We start from the raw sequence: 12,970 nt of genomic DNA, 5'->3' as shown, positions 1-12,970 counted from the left end.
TTGAATTTCAGACAAGACAACTTAAATATTTTTCTACACCAAYGCTCAAACAAATCAAAACTTAAGAAGCATCTGAATTAATCTTTTTTCAAGGCACATTCATGCTCTATTGGGATGACTATACAGGATACTGAACAACAAGYTCAGTTAGTTTCACATATAAAGCAGAGATAAATACCAATACAATACTGCTTAAAAAAATATAGCATTGTTCTCCTTATACCTATTATCACTTGTTTTCAGGCACATCCTCTTGCATTTCAAATCAACAAGCTTTCCAGGGCAGACTAYGGAAGAGAGGTAAGAACTTCTCTTGGAGATCCAATCTCTGCCCTCACCAATGGCAGGGAGGAGAAGGAAAGGAGATTCTTAAACTCTTATTTTAAAGTGTCACATAGCCCTCCTTCCAGCCTTTTGATGCCCAATCTGTGCATGGCTGTTGTGAGAGACAAACATCGGCTGCAGTGGGTGTGGGTGAGCAGCAAGGTTTAGGGGCCCTGGCCATCACTTTGGTACRTGGCCATCACTTTCATGTGGTGCCAGGGAGACAATAACTGGTTTCACACCACTGGGACTTAGAATACCAACCGGCTGTTGTCAGAGGAGATGCAGTCAGAATGTAGATGCAGCCAGCTCACAAAAATCACAAGTTGGTTGAGGTTGGAAGGGAGCTCTAGAGATCATCTAGTCCAATCCCCCTGCTCCAGCAGGGACACCCAGAGCACAGGGTGGCATCCAGGTGGGTTTTGAAGGCCTCCAGAGAAGGAGAATGCACAACCTCCCTGGGCAGCCTGTGCCAGGGCTCTGGCACCCTCACAATTAAAGAAGTTCTTCCTCACATGGGGATGGAACTTCCCGTGTTTCAACTTACCCTCATTTCCCCTTGTCCTATCACTGACCACCACTGAGAAGAGCTTGGCCCCTTCCTTCCTACATTCCCCCTTCAGGTACTTACACATATTAATCAGATTCCCTCTCAACCTTCTCTTCTCCAGAGAAAASAGGCCCAACTCACTCAGTCTCTCCTCATATGATAGACGCTCCACTCCCTTTATCATCTTCGTTGCTCTCTGCTGGACCCTCTCTGGAAGCCCCTCAACTCCTCTCACTACAAGTTTGCACTCACTGAAGGCTGCTCTCTCCCAGGCCATCTTTCAGTAGAGGCATTTCCAGGTGCTCACCTTCTCACCACCTGCTTTAGCACTAAGTGGTCAAGGCCTCGTCCTCCCAGAAGGGTGGAACTGGGCACGTAAGACACTGCAAAACTGTAAAAACTCTCTTTTACAAAGAAAAAGTCTTAATAGCAAAGCCCTGCTTCAGAATACCCACAATTTTAACAGAAAAAGTGAGCCCTGGTGTGCAGCAGAACCCAGAAGAATGAAGAAGAAAGTTTCATATTGACTAAGAATATGCTGTTAAAATGACATTAGGAGGATCTATATTCAGATGTAGAAGAAACATTTATTTTTATGACAGCAAAGGATTCTAGGAAGCAAAGTGCAATTAGATGAACTATAAGCCACAGCCAAGTAGAACAGGCTAGGAAAAGGTTATAGTACACATTAAAAGGATTCAGCAGAAATGGAAAGCTTCAAAGCAAAGTTTTGAACAGCTTTTGTTATACTCGCTTCTTGCTCCTTTTCTGATTAAAGTATTGAAGCATTCTCCCTTTGGCTGCCCATTTCAGCTTAAAGAGAAAGATTTCTGTCTCCTTTCTTCGTGAAGAAGAAAGTTGACATGAGATCAACTGGTGGCACCCTGCTCAATATCAAGCTACTCCAGGTCAATGCTTGGCCCTCTTCTCTCCCTTTCAATCCATCTTTTGGCAAAAGATCTGAAGAAAAGGCATGGTTCSTATTTTAACATTTCCCTCTACTTCAATATCTGCCCATAAAATGCTATCAAATGTTTCTACCTCGGTATATAATACAGATGATTGCTTTTAGAAAGAAACTAAGGGTTATTTAATTTCTTCCCATTGATTCAGAGAGTGATAGCCTGTAACTAAAAGTACAGGAAAAAATTAAAATCTGGTACAATCTAGACAACGGCAGTAACRGTGTCAAGTCCATTTCATATTCCTAGAAGAATTCGATATTCAGCACCTGCTTTTACAGCACCATGTCAAAAATATCTGTAGTGGAATATTTTAGACCCACCATCTGTCCCAGAAAGCAAGTAGATTTCAAAGTTGCAGATAACAGAGCTCAAATGGGTTTGCATTTGCCCCAGTCTGGTGGGATTGTAGAATTAGGCAGAATTAGCTTCTGGCTGAAAGCAGCTGTGCCCTGTACAGAAAAAGCCAAGAAAGAGGGAGAAAAAATAGAAAAAGAGAGGCCAGAGCAATTTTCAGGTACACAGGGATTTGGGATAACCCAGGTGCAATTCAGCTGTCTAACAAGGATTTTTTTGCCTTTGTTTGCAAAGCAATTAATGAGGTTCATAATAAGTTYAGTAAATGTGAGGACACTGCAAGCTGGAGTAGCTGTGGCAGGGGAAAAAATGGTCCTAATTTAGGACCATTTAGACATTCTAGTATTTGAGGATTATGAACAAAAGAAGTCTCCTAACAAGAGCTTAAGCAAATTCAGGTTCAAGGTAACACCATAAAATGAGAAAACAGTCTGTAACTARCATTTTCAAGGACAAAGAAGAAAACTGGCAACTGTAGGCTCATTTCTCTGATCTTAATACTCCTCAAATATTGAGCAGATTTTGTAGGAAAGAAATCAAAAGCAGTGAGACAAAAGTAGAGTGGCATGAATTACACATTGTATCAAAGACAGGTTATCTTGGACACTTATATACTCAAATGATTCTAAGATATTCCTTACATCTAGTTGACTTCATCTATCTTAATTATAGCCAGGCGCTTGTTAAGCCGCAGCGATGGGGATTAGTAAAAGTATTATCTTCTCTTTACCCAGATCCCTGAATGAGAGAGGTGTCCGGATAAAGATAGGCAGCTTCTGGCAAGAGACCGATCCTGTCTGGGTTCCACCCACCCACCCAGTACAAGATGCAAGTTTATGCCTAGGAGACAGCTGGGCAATGCTGAGCTGAAGACCAGGTCATCCTACTAATAGGTACTGACTTTGGTGGCCAAAATAAGTTTATAGGGGAGCACGTGCAATAGAAAAGCTGTTAAGTCATGTATTTGGAGACCAACAATGGGAGTTCTTCCTGTAACTGGGAGCTGAAATCAGAATTTTCGGACGGGCATGATTTTCCAGCAATATAGAACAGTGGCTTTCTAGGTAACATCAGGCAGGCTTTTAGTGAAGGCAGTGAACAAATAACTGTAAGACCTCACTTGAAATTCTGTGCGGTTTGTCACGAAAAAGCTGATCCTAAGCTGAAAAAGATCCAGAAAAACTACCTCTTCTTCCTACTAGAAAAAGTAGGGGTACGGTTTTGCAGGGAAAGACAGTAGAGAAGCCACCAGTTCCTTTCTCATCCTTAGCCAAGGAGGAAAATGRAAGAAAAAAGTCCAACTTTTAAAATGTATTAATATAAGGTAAATATCAAGGAGAATAATTAAGTACTGATACTACAAGATGAAACAATTCTACAACACTCAAAGAAACATCCTTCTGATATCGAGCCCATGAACCACGGAAATGCGGAGCAGACCTTYGGTGGTCCTTCCTTGCCAAGACATTACACAGTCACCAGTTACTGCAGGCAACCAAACTCTGCCTTGCTTGAGCCTGTTCCAGTCCTGTGACTGTCCTCCTCCAACATCCACCCTGGCAGCTTACTAAGGTTTCCACTGGCAAGCAAGGAGGCCCTCCATGGCTTATGAAAGTTGCTCTATCCCTCCTGAGGGAGGCAGGGACAGAGCTAGGCTCTGTTGGAGTTCTACATAAACCAGGTGCCTAAGTGACTCCCAAGTGCATTACTGCTCATCTAGTAAAGTATTCAGGTGGTGCTGCATCAGACATCCCTGATATCACAAATCAACATCACTATGATTTCCTTTTGCCATTTTCTCTTGAAAATTTGAGGTACTTAAGTACCCCTTTRATACCTTTTGAAATGTTTTCTCTGCATCTCAGGAGTTATTTTAGCTTCCAGACCAAACACACAGAAGGAGCCCAGAATTTGTCATGAGCAGAGATATAAGATTCCTGGGCACCTCACTCACTACCACGGGATGCAAGTGATAACAGTGCTGCAAATCACACTGGAGCATGCCTGGCCCACTACCCTGGGAAGGGGAGAGGAGGGAGTTGGGCACTAAGGGATCAGAAAAACCTCTGCAAGCACCCAGCTCTTGTCCACGACCCATTGCCCACAACCCCTACAATTTCCTCGCTGCTGCTGYGGCCGGGGCAGGGAAGGCGAGCACGTGTCTGCTGCATAACACGTCAGCATGCAGCTTGCTGCTGAAAGGCTTCCCCTTTGTCTGCATTCACCATAACCAATGTAAAATAGAGGCAATGTGCACAGAAAGTACATCATCAGGAGGTCATTTAATCCAAATCTCTACCCCAGATCAACATACATGCTAGCTATGACTTTCTTACAGCAGGTTAGATCTGCTGTGACAAACCTCATGTCTTTCACAGCATTGCCCTGCGTTTGAAAGCATTTCATGTTTGACTTAATTCTCCRTTAATTTAAGCCTCTTTTTCCATATATCCAGTTTCTATGGCACATAGAACAGATTATCTGCTTTTCTACACTAGTCTTGACTTATTTGTAAGACTATATTCTAGTGTTCTCCTTCTAAGATAAATGACCCCCTTGGGAGGTCTTTCTCCCTCTCAGCCATATTCTCCCAACTCTTGCTTATTTGCTTCTCTAACTGGTGCTCATCTGCACCGGTGACACCGACCACCTCTCCCAAACAACAAACCAGTCCCATCACAAGTCCTGTGAACTCCTCTGGCTATCGATCTGAGGAAGATGCCAGCCTTTTTCACAGCCATATGGCAGTGAATTACCCTGATCTCTTGTTCAGCTTAAATCTCCCTTTCTTTCCTCCTGCCTCTTCCCCTCCATTTTGAGTTTGTGCTGTTAATCACTGCCATCGTCAAGCTAAGCATTTCTTTCTTGAACTGCACCTCTTTTCTTCCATAGGCTATATCAGACTGTCAACAACCTTCTGAACTCTAAGCCTGTCCTCCCAAATACACGCTCTCTCCTGACTTCTTGTTATCTAAAAGTTTAATGAACAAATTTGGTAAGTCAGCTTCCATCAAGGCAGCAGCTTTGAATTCTCATTAAAGAAAAGACTAAAAGGGCTTTCCATCAAAACATTTAGGCTTTTATAAGATCTTCATACAGCACATTTTCAGAGATACTTGGCTAGGCCTTATCAAATTCAGATGAATATAGAAATAGGCAGTTGCAGTAATGACAGCTTTAGTGAGAAAACCACAGGCTAGATTGTATCTGTTCAATGAGATGTTTCTGCTTCTGCCCATTTCCATCCCCCACATATTTTAATCTCAAAAAAGGGAAGCTTTTTGTTGCAAAAGATACAGTAAAACACAAAGTGCTAAGCTCAGAATCAATAACTCAGAGGCTATTCCTGCCTCTGTAAGGTACCTCCTCATGTCCTACAGGGAATCCAAGCTAAGTCTGTAGGAGAGYGCACAGTGACAGGTTTCCTCAAGGCTTAGGAAGCCCTAACTATGCCCAGGTGCTCCAGGCAGCAGAACCCCTACCAGCAGATGCCTCCTTTCATGCACCTGAACTAGCAAAGGTAATGTCAGGCCTGAAGAATCTGCAGAGCACTTACAAACAGAAAGTTAGTAAGTGTGTAGGAAGGCAGAGCTATCCCCCAATTACAGCAGGAGCCCTCTGTATGAATGACAACAGGTTTACTACCAAGAGCCAAAGTCCTATAAACAGGAGTCGAAAGCCCAGACAGTAGTTTATGGAAGGGCTAAGTGAGCAGTGCCAAATTCCTTCTCGCCACATGATAAAGGTAACACCATCAGGATGGGGTAGCATCATGTTCACAAAATCATTTGTTTCARTGGACACTCAGAGCCCTTGTTGTCCCTGTGTCCCACCTATCCCTTCTCCTGCCCCCACCCAGGCTCCCATTTCAGCCTGGCCTGGGCCCATCAGTCCCTGCTCTTGCCCTATCACAGGTTCTTTGGASAAAAAGAACTTCYTTTTTTTCCTCATGTTTATGARGTACAACCCCATAACGTGGAAAGAGCAGCATGTAGTTTACTCCAGAGCCCATTGATATTTTCCCCCCAAGAGGGGAAATTAGTGAGATGCCTCCTCCTTTAGCATCTTGATTTCTTCTTCAAAAGGTATTTAAAGCAATATTAGCACCATGAAAGTACCTACAAAGTATTCCAAGACAATGCAAGTCTCAGTGCTTAAATTTCAAAGCCAGCAAAGAGAAAAAAATGCAGTTCCAACAAGTCTCGAAACATTTCATTTTATTTCATCCAAACCCAATAAGTATTTAATAGGACAAATTTATGAGTAGGAAATAACTATGAGGCCAAAGAGATGACTACATGCACTGCATAATCATCCAACTTTCCACAACAATGAATTTCATAACTAAAAGATCCTCTCTTTTTCGTGCTCCAATTTAATCCATTTCATACACACCCACTCTCTCTGCCATATGTATTCAGAAATGAATCACTTATTACAGCAGCTGCTTTTAGTCTTATTTTTTGCTGCTTTTGCTTCACTAGAAGGAACACTTCCATTTGTGCCCTCTGATGTTGCRTCTCTTATGTCAGCCCAGTAATCTTCCTGTTCAGTGCACAGCAACTTCCCCCACCTTGTGCAAGTACATATATGATGTTCTTTGCTTCACCATCTCCTGTGTATTCCTCTCTGACATGATTTTTCCATCTTTACAGTGTGCCTCAGTGACTACACTTCAGTTTAAATGGGCAAGTCATACTTAGGAGCCACTCACCTCTTTAGGCAGCATATACAGGACGGGAAAGATTCACCTTCCCCATCTAGGGATGGCTTTTGTAGCCAATTTGCTGTGGCAGCATGAAAAATTGGTAAAGACTTGTGCAAGCATTTCAGTTTAAGATGAAAAAGAAGTTGTTTAAGCATAAAGAATGTCTGTTCTTTGTCTGAACTACTCTTAGTCTAGTCTTAGTCTTTCTGCAAAAAAAAAAATCTGCTTCCAATTCTGCTTGTTCTGGAAAATCATCTTCTGCTCCTTCCAGTTTGCAAACCCTCTTCCTTGCTTCCTGCAGAACAGCTTCTCCAGTAATGCACGGGTCAGGACCTCGAGCAAACTCATTGCTGCTCTCATGCTGTTCCTTCCTATTCCAAATATAACTGTTTAGCTRCAGTTTTTTATTGCTGCTGAACAGAAGTTGTCTTTTCCTTTGYTTTTTATTCTTCTTGAAGTCAAGTACAACCTGTCAGTACAAGTCACATGCAGCCCTATGCTGTCTAAAAAGGCTAAATGCAAAGTGTGTTTTCTATCACGTGCCATTGATGCCAGTCTTCCTCAAAGGCAGCAACTCAGGTGATGCAATCCAAAGGTATCTAYACAGAGACAAGAAAGCTGAGGAGCCTTCCAAGCCTATTTGCCTGAAGTCCTGCATTCTACAAGCTCTGGCTTCATTTTTAACTGACCCCACTCAGAGTCCTGTCACGTTCAGATGAACCCAGCAACTAAATAATATCCTGTTCTTTAAGGCATATGGAGCAGGAACTTGAACAAGCTCCTAGAAAGAATACCTGAGCATGAAGAAGTAAGGTGTCAAGTGCTAGCAGTCTGATGCATTTGCCTTAGCCAAGTGTATTCCTTTGGAATACAGCTAGTTCCATTTTCCAACATGATCATTTTGGCAGTACTGGGAATAATGAGATAAATATCAGCACACTATCTAAACACCTTAAGCACGATCCCTAAGCACAGTATCTACTCATTCCTTCTATTACCTAAAATATGGTGAAGATCTATAGCTATTAAATATAATCAATTTCTAGATAAAGCATGTAGCTGTACCCACGATCACCTCCACTTCATCAAGTGCCTCATATTACAAAATTGATCCAATTTTTTGGAATAAGCTTGAGCATGGGAGGAAAACAAGACAACCTGCCTGAAAAGTTATGCCAAAGAAACTCCAGACTTCCTTTAAGTCTATGGCATCCATAAGGACTTCTTGTGAGCTTGCCATCTATATAAAATTCACATGAACAGGGGGGTTGGCTAGATGATCTTTGGAGGTCACTTCCAACCTCAACTCTTGTGTGATTCTGTGAGCTATTAACATCCTCACTGGACTCAGCCAAGCAGCTCCTTTCCTCTCCAGGCTGATCAGGAGCACACAGACATGGAAATTGGTTGCTCTGCGTTCACAATGTTGACAAAAGGCCTGCAGGAARTAGCGAATTTCATTGAAATGACCCCCTCAATAGCTGCAAGAGGAAAACAGTCAACTGATATCATAAAGGAGTTAGGAGTAAATATATTTCTTTTCCTCTGTAAAAGTCTAGCCAGAGTCTATGGAGAAGACCTTAATTTGCAACACTGAGACTTTCATGTCTCAAGTACTGCACCAACAACAGTTGTCTTTACATAAGCAGAGAAAAAAATAAGTCTTTTCCATAAAGTTTATCAGAGTTTTAACTTATTCACCAAATGCAGAGCTATGGGCAAGAGAWGGAAGATAGAGAGCTAAGTTGCACTAAACTAAGATTAACAAGGCTGTCCACGCTTGCATCACTTTGATGACAGATGAAGAAAGATACACTCTAAGTTTAGGAAAAACATCTAAAAACACATTTAGATTTCATAAGATCTAGGATATATTAAGTCTTTTCATAATTCACTTATTTAGCAAAATATCAAATCCTTTAAATCATCCTTTAAGAGGATCTGCAAAGTGGTAGCGTGCGTCATTGTTATGTATTTATCATAAGAACATCACAACACATCTAGGTGGATATAAATAATTTCTTACTTAGAATGCAAAAGCAGCTTATATAGATCTGCCATTTTGCCCATGGTTATACAAGTCAAAAGAAGCCAATTTCTCTGATGAGATAAATAAGCAAGAACAAAGCACATCAGGGGCACTATCTCCACTTGCAATCAGAGAATTTGGCCCAGGTATTTCTAAAGCAGAATCTGGCCTAAGCAACTAAGTAGTGTTCACAAGTTTTCTTCCAGCTCCAGAATCCCCTAAGCATCAACTCCAATCCAATAAATCTCTACTGCCTTCAGATTCAGTTCAGGATTTGAAGCAAGATCAACATCATCTTTAGACGGTGTCAGGTGTATAGGTCAGGTGTAAAGTAGTTACTTTTGCTGCCTTGTCTGAACAAAGAGCTTTCTCCAGTCTACCTGCTGCTGGAGTTTGCCTTCCCATCAGCCTTTCCACCCAAGCCCTCTACTCTTGGGAACAGCACATACGTTGCAGCTCCTCCAGCTCCTTGCTCAGTTAAGATTACAGCCAGTCAAATCATGGACKAAAGCCCTTCCCCCTCTCCCACACCTCTTCCCTCTCCTTTGATTATTTAACTGTAACAAACTCTCCTAAAACAACTTAGAGCACAGGTCAGATGAACAGCTCCATGCTTGGTCAATATATATTGTATTGCATGAATATGAATACTGGCGACTAGCTTGCAGAAACTAAATTCACTTCTCTCATTTAACACTCAGGCAATGGTAACACTGAAGGTATCCAAAGGAGAGCTAAGTCTTGACAAAGTGCCATGCAAACAGGCTCTTGCAATTAGACACACAACAAACCTTTCTCACTGTGAGGGTGGTCAAACACTGGACTGCTGCCCAGGGACGCTGTGGAGGCTCTGTATTAGTTGCTAGTTGCAGTAATAGTTGCTTTCTTTCCATCTCAATTACGCTTTCCCTGTTGCAGCAGGGCTCATTCTTTCTCCGCTTTCACAAGTAGCTCTGTCCTCCCTTCCAAAGGAAGGGAAGCCAGGAAAGCCCTAAGCCCCACTCACCCCTTCTTCCAAACTAAAAATTCTGTTTGGGCAAAGGTTAGAGCACACACTTCCCCCTCTTTTTTTTTTTTAAGGCTTCTAAGAAATCAATTCTATTTGTCCACAAATCAGTCCTGCTTCTCCTTCAGAGTGAGATTTAGGAAGGACATGAAGCAGAGGAAGCAAGATGCTAAAAACACATCTGGATCCAGTATTTGACCCTGGATAACATTATCCTTCTAAACATACCTGCCGGCCTCCTGATAGGCCTACATTAGACTGGCACTTTTTGTGAAAGGAAAGGGATTTGGGGACGCTGTCTYCGAGCTCTCCCACCTGTGACTCAAGCACCAGCATGTCAGAACTCACATGACTGCTTTGGTGCTTGTGACAGGCACAAGCTCCCTTGTTTCTTCAATCTATGTGGTCAGAGCCACATCCTGCCACTAGTTGGATCAGTCTAAAAAGCAGAACATCAGAAAACATGCTTTATTTTCCTCAGCCGCTAAAGAGAATCGTTTTGCAGAACAGCTTAAATGGAAATAACACCAAGAGCCACTAACCCTTTTGTTCTAACCTCTGTTAGAAATAACATCACTTGGGACTTCCACAAAGGAAGTTGGCTAAAATTATTCATTTCTTCCCCTGCCCCAGAAGGCTGAGCTCCCACTCCTTCCACCTCCCCTTGCCCCACAAGTGGAACATTAACTAGGGAGGACTGAAAAGGGTGCACATGTGCGCATAAAGACAGCGATACAAACTTAAGTGTTGATTAACGATGCCACCTAGTCACTTCTCTCCCAGCATGGAAATCCAKCCAGGCCTTTCCTAGTTTGTGAAACCCTGCCAGGAAGGGCCAGGCAAGCATGCCCACGAGCAGGGGCAGTGACTGACTGCAGAGCCAGGCCACRTGGAGCCACTGCCGCAGCCCCCAGCACATTTGGGCCTCTGGCGCGTTTCTGAGAGGAAAAACCTGTTGATCTGCCTGTAGTCAGGACAGGGTAATATGCTCTGTTAAGATATTGGTTTCAAGGATGGGAAATGAAGGTCAGCATTAAGTAATTTACTCAAAAAAATAACCCCTGCAATATTTTCTTCTTCCAACATTATTTAAGTGACTTAGTGACTCTTAGCTCGCTTAGAGCTTTTTTCTTGGGCTTTAGCTCACTATCACTAAGTAACTTAAACTTTTTTATTTTTATGTACTCCAATCGCCCTCCCAGAAAGGGAAAGTCTCCCAAAGTAAACMGTTTAACACTAGGTTTCATCCTAAYGTGATACAAAGATTGATTCCTTAGCATTGATGCAGTAAGTTTTGGGAGACTTCAGTCCAAGAGGACATTTGTCCAAGAGGACAAGAGTCAGGCATTTACCACTAAGAACAGTGAATTAAGTCTTGATACTTGAGATTTCACCCAAAAGGAAATTCTCARAAGCTCTGGTGCTAACATAAGTTTTATCTCAGTCTAATGAAAAACTCCTCCTCTTAAGCTTGGAAACTAAAAAGAAATGATTCTTTCATCCAACACATTTTAATTGAGAAGATTTTGTTGGGCCTCTGCGCTTCACCCTGCATTTCTTGCTTGTATTTTTCCTTACACTTGTCTTTTAGTGACTGAAAGATATGCCGTGTTTACAGTGGACTTACATCATTGCAGCTGAAGCCTTTTGGTCGGTGAACATCGATCCCAACTCTTGGGTCGGAACAGTGTCCAGGGGAGTGACAATGGTGTAAGTGCAATCATGCTCGATGTGATTCTAATAGCAATATAGGCATGGCCTAAAATTAATTGACTATGGACCAGAACACAAAACAGAGTAGCTTAAGCTACACAGTGCAACAGTTTGACTACTCAAATTCCAAATTATGGACAAGTCCACYGTCTCACACCTATGAAAACCCTGCACCAACTGAACTCCTGCCAAACYAAATCACCACATATGAACAGCATGCAGCATCTGTCATCAGCATCATCATGAAGAGAATGAACGGGCAGCAGCAAACCCTACTGCACCTATTTCTAGGAGGAAACAGTCAAATCAATACCCACATGCCTTTCTCTATTTCTGAGACTCACATCAGACTCCTTTGAGTGAAAGGCACTGAGTGAAATCTGAATTCCAGAGTTAATGTCAAGCTRACTTTCAAACCATCAGTAAAATGCTAATCCCAGTTCTATTTATGCTAAAATGTATATAATAATGAAATGAAGATGCAAGAACAAATTAAATTATAATTGCTGCTGAAATAGCATCACATCATGAAGCCTTTGGTCCATAATCAGATCTCAGCTATGCTTGTGAACGACACACACCAAGAGAACTTACACAAGTCTTTAAAGAATCACATGAGCTTTTTTTATCGCCCCCTGATTCATATACATAGCAGTGTCTAGACGTTTCTGGCGTGCGAGGATCCGGCCGCTGGTGTCTGCGTGCCCGCGAGGAGCGGCACGGAACTTTCCCTGGTTCTGGGGCCAGCTCCACCACGCTCCCCTGCTATCCCTRCTACTTCCCAAGCAGGTCCCTGCCTGCCCCACAGGACAAGCCTCAGCACCCTGAACACACCAAGCCCTCCATTCATTACTTACAGCAAAATGAAGCAATTGAACGCTACAGAAGTGAAGCAATGAAGTACGATGAGCAGCCTTAAGACAGGCAGGCTGCCAGCCCAGCTGAGGATGTACCACATGTGACACATCCTGCTCACAGATGCAGATGCTTCGTTTCACATCTCAGCAGCGCCTAACCCGTGCGGTTTTTGCTTGTTTTCCCAAAGCCTTTCGGCTGCTCTGCCAACTTAGCTGCACAAGGCCGCTCGGCCCGGCCGCCTTCCAAACCCGGTGCGCAGCCCATGGAGGGGCGATCAGCTCCGGGAAAACGGGAGCGGGGACGAGCCCCGCACCTACCGCTGCTGTCCTTGAAGTGCGGGGGGGACACGTCTCGCAGCGCCTGCGTCCAGCCGCCCTTCTCCGCTGCCTCCTCTTCCTCCTCCTGCTGCTGCTGCTGCGGCGCGGGCCCGAGGCCGGGCGCGGGCGGGAGGGCGCCCTGCCGC

At 43.2% G+C, this 12,970-nt stretch overlaps 1 protein-coding gene across 1 annotated transcript in view; it reads right to left on the bottom strand.

The window, feature by feature from the left end:
- Positions 1 to 12,909, bottom strand: part of PGBD5 (piggyBac transposable element derived 5) — a 59,915-nt gene extending 47,006 nt beyond the window's left edge. Inside the window, exon 1 of the mRNA XM_026053403.1 lies at positions 12,825 to 12,909. The gene's annotated coding sequence lies outside the window, so the exon portion shown is untranslated. The remainder of the gene's footprint in view (positions 1 to 12,824) is intronic.
- Positions 12,910 to 12,970: the final 61 nt, after the last annotated feature.

The sequence above is a fragment of the Nothoprocta perdicaria genome, unplaced genomic scaffold, assembly GCF_003342845.1.
Source record: "Nothoprocta perdicaria isolate Ctin4 unplaced genomic scaffold, notPer1 scaffold_99, whole genome shotgun sequence".
Lineage (NCBI taxonomy): Eukaryota > Metazoa > Chordata > Aves > Tinamiformes > Tinamidae > Nothoprocta > Nothoprocta perdicaria.
Note: the sequence above shows the minus strand (reverse complement) of the source record. Positions and strands in the feature narration are given on the sequence as shown.